This window comes from Octopus bimaculoides, chromosome 13 (genome assembly GCF_001194135.2).
Source record: "Octopus bimaculoides isolate UCB-OBI-ISO-001 chromosome 13, ASM119413v2, whole genome shotgun sequence".
Lineage (NCBI taxonomy): Eukaryota > Metazoa > Mollusca > Cephalopoda > Octopoda > Octopodidae > Octopus > Octopus bimaculoides.
The window spans coordinates 13,314,579-13,322,785 of record NC_068993.1 but is presented as its reverse complement, the minus strand read 5'-3'; positions in this window follow the sequence as shown (position 1 = coordinate 13,322,785).

Below are 8,207 nucleotides of genomic sequence, written 5' to 3'. Positions count from 1 at the left end.
TGAATTTCCGACACATACATTCGTTGGCTTTGTGCCGAAATCAGAAACCACTATGTCCAAAGTATCGTTTCGACTCTGGAGACAGTTGAACACGACTTCATGGGGGATTTAGCTCATATATTTCTAGTAAGTAAAACGGCCACATTTGCAAAACAACGAGGCATTTTTCTTATTCAGACAGAAATAGTGTGAGATATGCAATATTAGGCCAGCTACTTTATCATAAAACTTACATATAGAGCAAAAGAAAGAGGTTTCAGAATGAGTCACATATCACATACAGAGAATTTGCAGTTACTTGGACAGGTATATAGGTATGTATATAAGTTGATCAGGTTAACACTTGAAAAGAAACAGCACCGATGATAGGGGAAGAAATAAAGAATATTTCTGGAAGCAGTTACTATTTTTTTGTTCTTTTGACATGAGCTGCCACAAGTTTCCAATTATCGTTCTAAAAACCAATTTACGTGATTAAGCCCTCCATTTACATATATATATATATATATATATATATATATATATATACATATGTATGTATGTACGTATGCGTATGTATGTGTGTGTATGTGTGTGTGTCTGTGTGGGTGTGTGTCTATATATATGTGCGTGTGTGTGTATAGATAGATAGATAGATAAATACATACATACATGCGTATATATATAGATTCATAGGCACGCGCGCGCGCACATATATATAAGGTGCGGTAGGTTGGAATCTCAAGAAAAGTCAGGAAGAGTTCATAGAACAATTCAATCAGAATTGTTGACATTCCTGCTACAAGAATGTACTAAGCACATTTTATCGTTACACCGCCATTACATATTTTCATAGTAGTGAAATATCGAACACTAAAAGATTATTGTCAAATAACGTTAATAACTATAATAACACTTAGAAGAACCTACAAATGCTGACGTGGAATGCAAGAGAAATGCACCAAAAATCGACGTTTATGTGTCTGTGTTACAGACAATGAATGCTCATATGAGTGTGCCTGGATCCGCATGTGTACAGCCGGAGGTGGGGATTGTGCAGGCGTGAGGGTATGAGTCTACACTTATATTTGACATGTAATCCACTCTCTGTGTCTGAAATCAGTTTGATGCATATGCACTTTTCTTTTTTCCTCTGGATTCCCAGCCTTGTACTGTATGATGTGTGTTCAATAAGAATGGTGTTACGAATCAATTCGAATGAGTGGCCAATATGCTTCCACAGCAAGCTCTTAATTATTATTATTAGTAATAGTATCGCTCTTGTCATTATTATTATTATTATTATTATTGTCATCATCATCATCATCGTCATCATACATGTCTGTTATTCTTTTTTCTGTTCTTCTGCACGACGTGAGATGAAGGGTGTTATTCATGTAATAGAAATTCCTATATAATTACACCTGGTTTTTATTGGAACCTGCTCAGGACATATTAGGGGCCTGCGTAGAATTTACACACACATACACACACACACACACATATATATATATATATATATATATATATACGACATGCGTGTATACTCTCAACGAATACACAATGTACTCAATATTCACATAGATACACACATCACACTTAGATGAAGAATAAAACAAGAGAGAGAGAGAGAGAGAGAGAGAGAGAAAGAGAAAGAGAGAGAATGTGTATTTGAATGTGCCCGCATGTTTGCTTGTGTGTATACACTCATATCTGTGCCTATGTGTACATACGCATGTGTGTATATGCATGCGTGTGTATGTGTGCGTAGGATAGTTAGAAATGACGACGTAAAAGAACAGATAAAATAAACAGATGTAAAGAAGAGAAATAGTTTTTTTCTTCAGTCCTTCTTCTTCCTCTTCTTTCATCTCTAAACGAATTGATGATGATATTTCTGAGGAATTTCATTCAATAATGAAGACAGACACAGAAATATTGGATGATTATTTGACCTGAGTGAAAAAAAGCACATGTAATATTTTTCATTATTCTCTCTTTTTTTTTTTTGTTACAGACATTTCTTTATAAACTTTTTTTGTGGTATTTTATCCTTACTATTGTATTTATCTTTTATGATGCCCCACCAATGATTCCCTCCCTTTCTTTCCCGCTCTTTTTTCTTTCTTTTTTTTTATTTTTCGTTGCTTTAGACGAAGGTGTTCGCAGCTTTTAGGTAAATAGTGTAGGTTTTTAGACCAGTGCGTTGTCAAAACTGATTCTAGTAAACAGCCCCAGAAGTGGCTACAGTGGGTTTAATAAATAAAATGCTTGAGAACGTAAACAACTCATGTGTGTTTAACGAAAGAGCAGCAGCAGCGGTAGTAGTAGTAGTAGTAGTAGTAGTAGTAGTGTTCCTAGTACGAGTAAGGAAGAAATACATGTTTCGTTCCTATATGCATATATCGTTATTTAAATATGATGAGTTTAAATAAAGTATAAAGGGTGGATGCGATTATATGCGTGCGGTTTTGAGGTTGGAGAGAGAGGAAAATTGTACACTAAATACACAGGGGGGGGGGGAGAAAGAGAGAGAGGAAAAGAGTGAAAGGTGAATATTTTAGAAGATGGTAAGCAGAGAATCTGAAGCTAGACAAGAAGCGGTAGAATAAACCCGTATATGTGTCCGGAGATAGTTGACGGTCTCAAGTAATATTTAACGAATATCGGCTACGTATCCGATGATCTGACACTTGAAAACCCGTTTGTTGTCGTAGTCATAAGAATAACACGGGGAAATCATGCACTAGAGTATAGGCCGAAAAAAAATTGCATTATATTCCCTACTATTATCAATATTGATCGGTACCGACCATTTCGGATTGCAATTCTCTGTCGTAAAATGATGAAATCGTCGTCATCACCAATCAAAATTTGACAAATAGAGCACCCACAGTGCAGGCTCTATGTAAAATAATGAATATTTCTGTATATACAAATAGAAAATATTAACATCTACTTTCCGTTTTTTTTTTTCTATATTTACTTATTTATTCGTTTATTTATTCTTGTGAATCTTCTCATTCCTTTCAGTATGTTCCACATTAATCATGCAGAGTAATGGCGTACTTCGGCATATTCGAAACTCATAGTTAAATGCTCAGTTTGTGATTATGTGCCGCAGATTATTAGACATATCGGAATGTGCTACTGCAAACACACGGCTGCCTAAATTGATTACACATACATACATACATACATACATACATACGTATATACATATATATATACATACATACATTTCTTGCGTGTTTTTGTGCGATCGGGTGTGTGGTTGTTTGTGTGTATGGAACAGATATTAATTTCTCGCGAAAAATATGATTTTCTATTTGTCTATAAATGTTCGTCATATATGAACATTCATTGGTTTGTGTGTGAGAATATGTGTACATATTGCATACAAATAAGTTGTTGCCGGCGCCATATATCTTTTTTATGTTTGTTTTTTTGCAACCGTTTTTTTTTTATATTCTTTTGATTTTCTTTCCTTTATTTTTCATCTATGATGTATGTGAAATTCGAATATATTTTAATATTCACTTGTTCTAATCTATGAAAGGGATGCTTATGATTTATATGGATTTATGCGAACACGTATAGAATACTTCCGATCACTTACACACACACACACACACACACACACACACACACACACACACACACACACACACACACACACACACACACACACACACACACACACACACACACACACACACACACACATTGACTCATACTCATACGCACGCACATGATTTATGTAACTCTAAGAACGATGGTTTTTGCGTTGCGGAATTTGTTTCGTCTTTTTGTTTTTTAACTTCGGATACCGTTGCCTTTTATTTTCCCAGGGTCGATAAAAAACACCATTCGTGAACTGGATCTAGGTAATCACCTGTTTCATCGCCCCACATACAAATTCTCGTGTCTATGGTGCCTATGGAAAAAAATTATATACATATTTTTCATCTTTTATATTTTACCTGCATCAGTCATTTAATTGTGGCCAAGCAGAAGCACCACCTTGCATGAGTTTTAGATGAGCAACAACTCAATCCCAGGACTTAATTTCTGAACCTAGTACTTATTTTATATGTTTCTATTTGCTTAACCACTAGGTTACGGAGACGTAAACACACATACACCGGTTACCAAGCGGTGCTGGGGGAAAAGTGCAACACATACACACACTCACATATACGACTGGCTTTCTTCAGTTTCCGTCAACCAAATCCACTCACAAATCTTTGGTAGGCCTGAGGCTGTGTAGTAAAAGACTCTTGCCCAAATTGCTACGCAGTGGTACTGAACCTAGATGCGTGTGATTTGGAAGCAACTTTCTTACCACTCGACCACGCTTCAGGCATTGCGAGACTAATAAACTAGTGCAGAACTCAATATGCGTGTATTTCAGAACAAAGTATTAGATGAGTATAGAACGGTAATAAGACAAATAGATGAGAAAGGGAAAACAACGGTTGTACTATGAAACTCATTAACTTACAACTGTTTCTTCTATAAGATACACAAGACGAAGACAAGTGAAGGAACAAGAAGTAGGTTTATTAGTTAAACGCTCGGGTAGAATGGAAAAGTCTTTGACGTTTCGAGCCCTACGCTCTGCGACAGAAACGACTGAGAAGGGAAAGAATTTGAGAGAGAACGAAAAGATAAAACAGAGAGAGGAATATATATATGTGTGTGTATACGTATGTTCATACACACACACACACACACACACACACACACACATATATATATATAATACAAATAATGTGAGTATATACATACATATATATATACGCATATATATTATACACACACACACACACACACACACACACACATATATATATATATATCCATATACATGTATATATATGTGTGTATTTATATATACATATATAGAAATCCTTGTTATATATAATTCTTATACACACACACACTGCGGACACATATATCATATATATGACACCCAACCATACGTACACACATATTGTAAGTGATGATGTGTTATGTTAGACGAAGGGGGTAGTAAGAAAGAGAGACAGACAGCCAGATAACTGTTTTATAAATCCCATGCGTATTCTGATCCCCGTATTTAAAGAATCATACAGCGATTTATGAATGCAAAAGAATGTGCCAGAATATTAGCAGAGCTATTTATGTCATCAAATCATTCTTTATTCCATATTTTTATGTATTTCTTTATTTCTTTATTTATTTATTTAGCCAGCTTTAGCTAATATCACCTTACTTGAAAGAAATAGGGCCGCTTCACTTCGACATTAGCCTAAATTCTTCGCTAACGTTTGGTATCGAGAAGTAGTCAAAGAAAAACAGAAGCAAAAATAACAAAAGCAAGGAGCCAAAATATAAAAGGAAAATATATAAAAAAAAAAAATATGAAAGAACGTGAAAATGAAGGCCTTTGTATCGCTAAGTCGATCCACACCATCCAAATCTTCATGAGTCATACATTTACTACCTGCACGTTTCTCCTCCTCTCCCCCCTCTCTCTCTCTCTCTCTCTCTCTCTCTGTGTACTTCTACTTTGCTAGAGCGGAAGTGGTAAAGGCATGTGAAGTTGGTGTTGGTAGTGGTGATTGTCTAGTTGTTGTTGGTGTTGATGGTGGTTGTGTTTGTGTTGGTGAATTATGTCTGACCTGTCCAGCCCCAACATCCTATGCACAAACAGATCAAACGTACTTGGTGAAACATCTTGTATAAAAGAGTGAAAGCGAGAGAGGAAGGGAGAGGAATGAAAACAGAAAGAAAAATTCTGTGATGTATTAGTGGGGATTACTATTTATGGATGATGATTATAATGATGATGATGGTTATCATTATTATTATTATCATTATTATCATTATTACTATTATTATTATTATGAGAATAATATAAAGAATAATCATCAACCAGCATCTCTGCCTCAATTACTTCTGCTGCAACACTATTAGCAACATCACTTATTACACCACCACCACCACCACCACCACCACCACTACTACTACTACTACTACTACTTCAATCCTCAATACAGTCGCTACTATCTTCAACACTACCGTTACCGATGTAGCTGTAAATTAAATCATCGTCATCATTATCATCATCATTATTATTATTATCATCATCATTGTGTATTTATTTATTTATTTTCACGCCAGCAACAGGCGCCATGTCCTTGGGGGTGGAGTTATCAATTTTTAATTGTTTTTTTTAAGGAACAAATAATTTCTATTTTCTTTTTTTTTTTTTTGCAATTTATAAAAATAAGAAGAATTACAAAATTAAAAATATATTATGCAAAACAAAAATCAATATTTTTTTTTTCAGTAAAAATTCAAATAAAATGGCAGTAATAAATTCCTGTTGCTTTAGTCTTCCTTGAAATTGCCAATGTCTTAATCATAAGGCGATGCCGAAAAAGTTCACAGTCAAGCCGTAGCCGTGCCAGGTTTCACTAATAAAATTCACTAGTGTTCCTCAAATGGTGTGTCATACAAGGTACATAGGTGCGCCATGGATTTTTAAAAACCATAATTTTCGGCTTTAGACATTCCATATTAACGCTTATGCGTCTCGAAAAACCTGTTATTCATGATTCTGTTAAACAGATGTTATGACTAATAAAACAAACTAGGCAATAATATTTTATGTCAGTCATATTTTTTTTTCCAATTTTTAATTTTAAAACATACTTTTGATTAATTTTCTATGTGAAGTGCCCCAGTAATTGGTATTTCTTTTTAATTTCCAGTTCAACAAAAAGTCAAAAGGGATAGAGAAGCACCAAACGACACCAAGAATGCAACCACCATACCAAAGAAGGAAGTGAGAGTACTCTGTGTAGACAATAGACTATGACCAGCAAGAAATAGCACTCATATTTCTCTCAGTTGCACCCTATCACATTTAAAATGAAAAGGGATAATCATGCACCAGATGGACTTCCCGAATATTGATCAAATTTAAAATGACGTAGTCAAGGCTGAAAAGTACTTCATGTTATTTCTGCTCGAGTGGGTCGGAATGGGTTTTAAAACAACAACAACAGCAAACCACAAAATGGGAAAAACAAAAACGACAGTAAGCCAATGAAAAATTTTCTAGACTTTAACCCGCTAGAAATAACTGCAGCGTCCTTCTCAGATCACAACATACCTTATCTAGGAACTATGCGATAATGTAGTCTTACAATAAATATAGAGTAGTCGTATCTGGGACATCCAAGATCATAAGTTCGATCAATCACGAGTGGTCTGTAGTTAAACAACAGCCGCATTAATAACACAACAGAAGAATTATCTCATTGACCTCATGCCATTTACAAATGCCAGACTGAATATTTTTCATCACATTTTATTAAACGATTCTAGAGAAGATATCGATTATGTTATTTTGTTTTTGTATGATTCTAGCAGCAAATCAGCTTGGCAGACATCAACATTTACCAAGTGATGCTCTCTATGATTCTATTATCTTCACATTTAGTCCAATCCAAGCGATTGCCATCACAATCTGCAAAATATGCTCTCAAAACAACAGTCCTAAATACTTTCTAAAGTATATTCACTGTTCTCTCCAATCATTTTCACCCTAGATTCTTTAAGCGATACTTCACATAGAAAGAAAACTTGCAGTGTACTTTAATGAAAGTTATCCGGAATTTAGACATCAACAACATATTAATGGTGTCATGGGTTCCCACACAGTGAGACACTTTCTCACGAATGTCTGCCTTGTATAGCAGCGAAGGATTTAACTATACACATGCAACGTAGGCAGCGATTTGGCAGAATATTTAGAACATCGGAGAGCAATCTTTGCCATAATTTTCCTGATTCTTTGTGCTCTGAGTTCAACTTCTGCTGTGGTCAATTTTTTCATTCATTATTTTGGGGCTAAATAACAATACTTGGCTCACTTCCACGTTGTCTCTGTCTTTCTCTTTGCATTGTAAATGTAGTTGAAAGACCAAGACATGCGATATTGTGACAAACTGATTTGGCCTGGATATTACATAAGGCTACACATATTGAGTACTTAACTATTTGCACATTTATCTAACGAATATGCATTCAGTTAGACGAATAGTTAAATAGATAAATGCTCTGCTCAACGTCGAGACCAACGGAGGATCGACTAAATTAATCAAAAAAAAAAAAAGAAAAGAAAATGATGCGGGAAAATTCATCCCGATCGGTAATGCAACTTAACTAGTAAG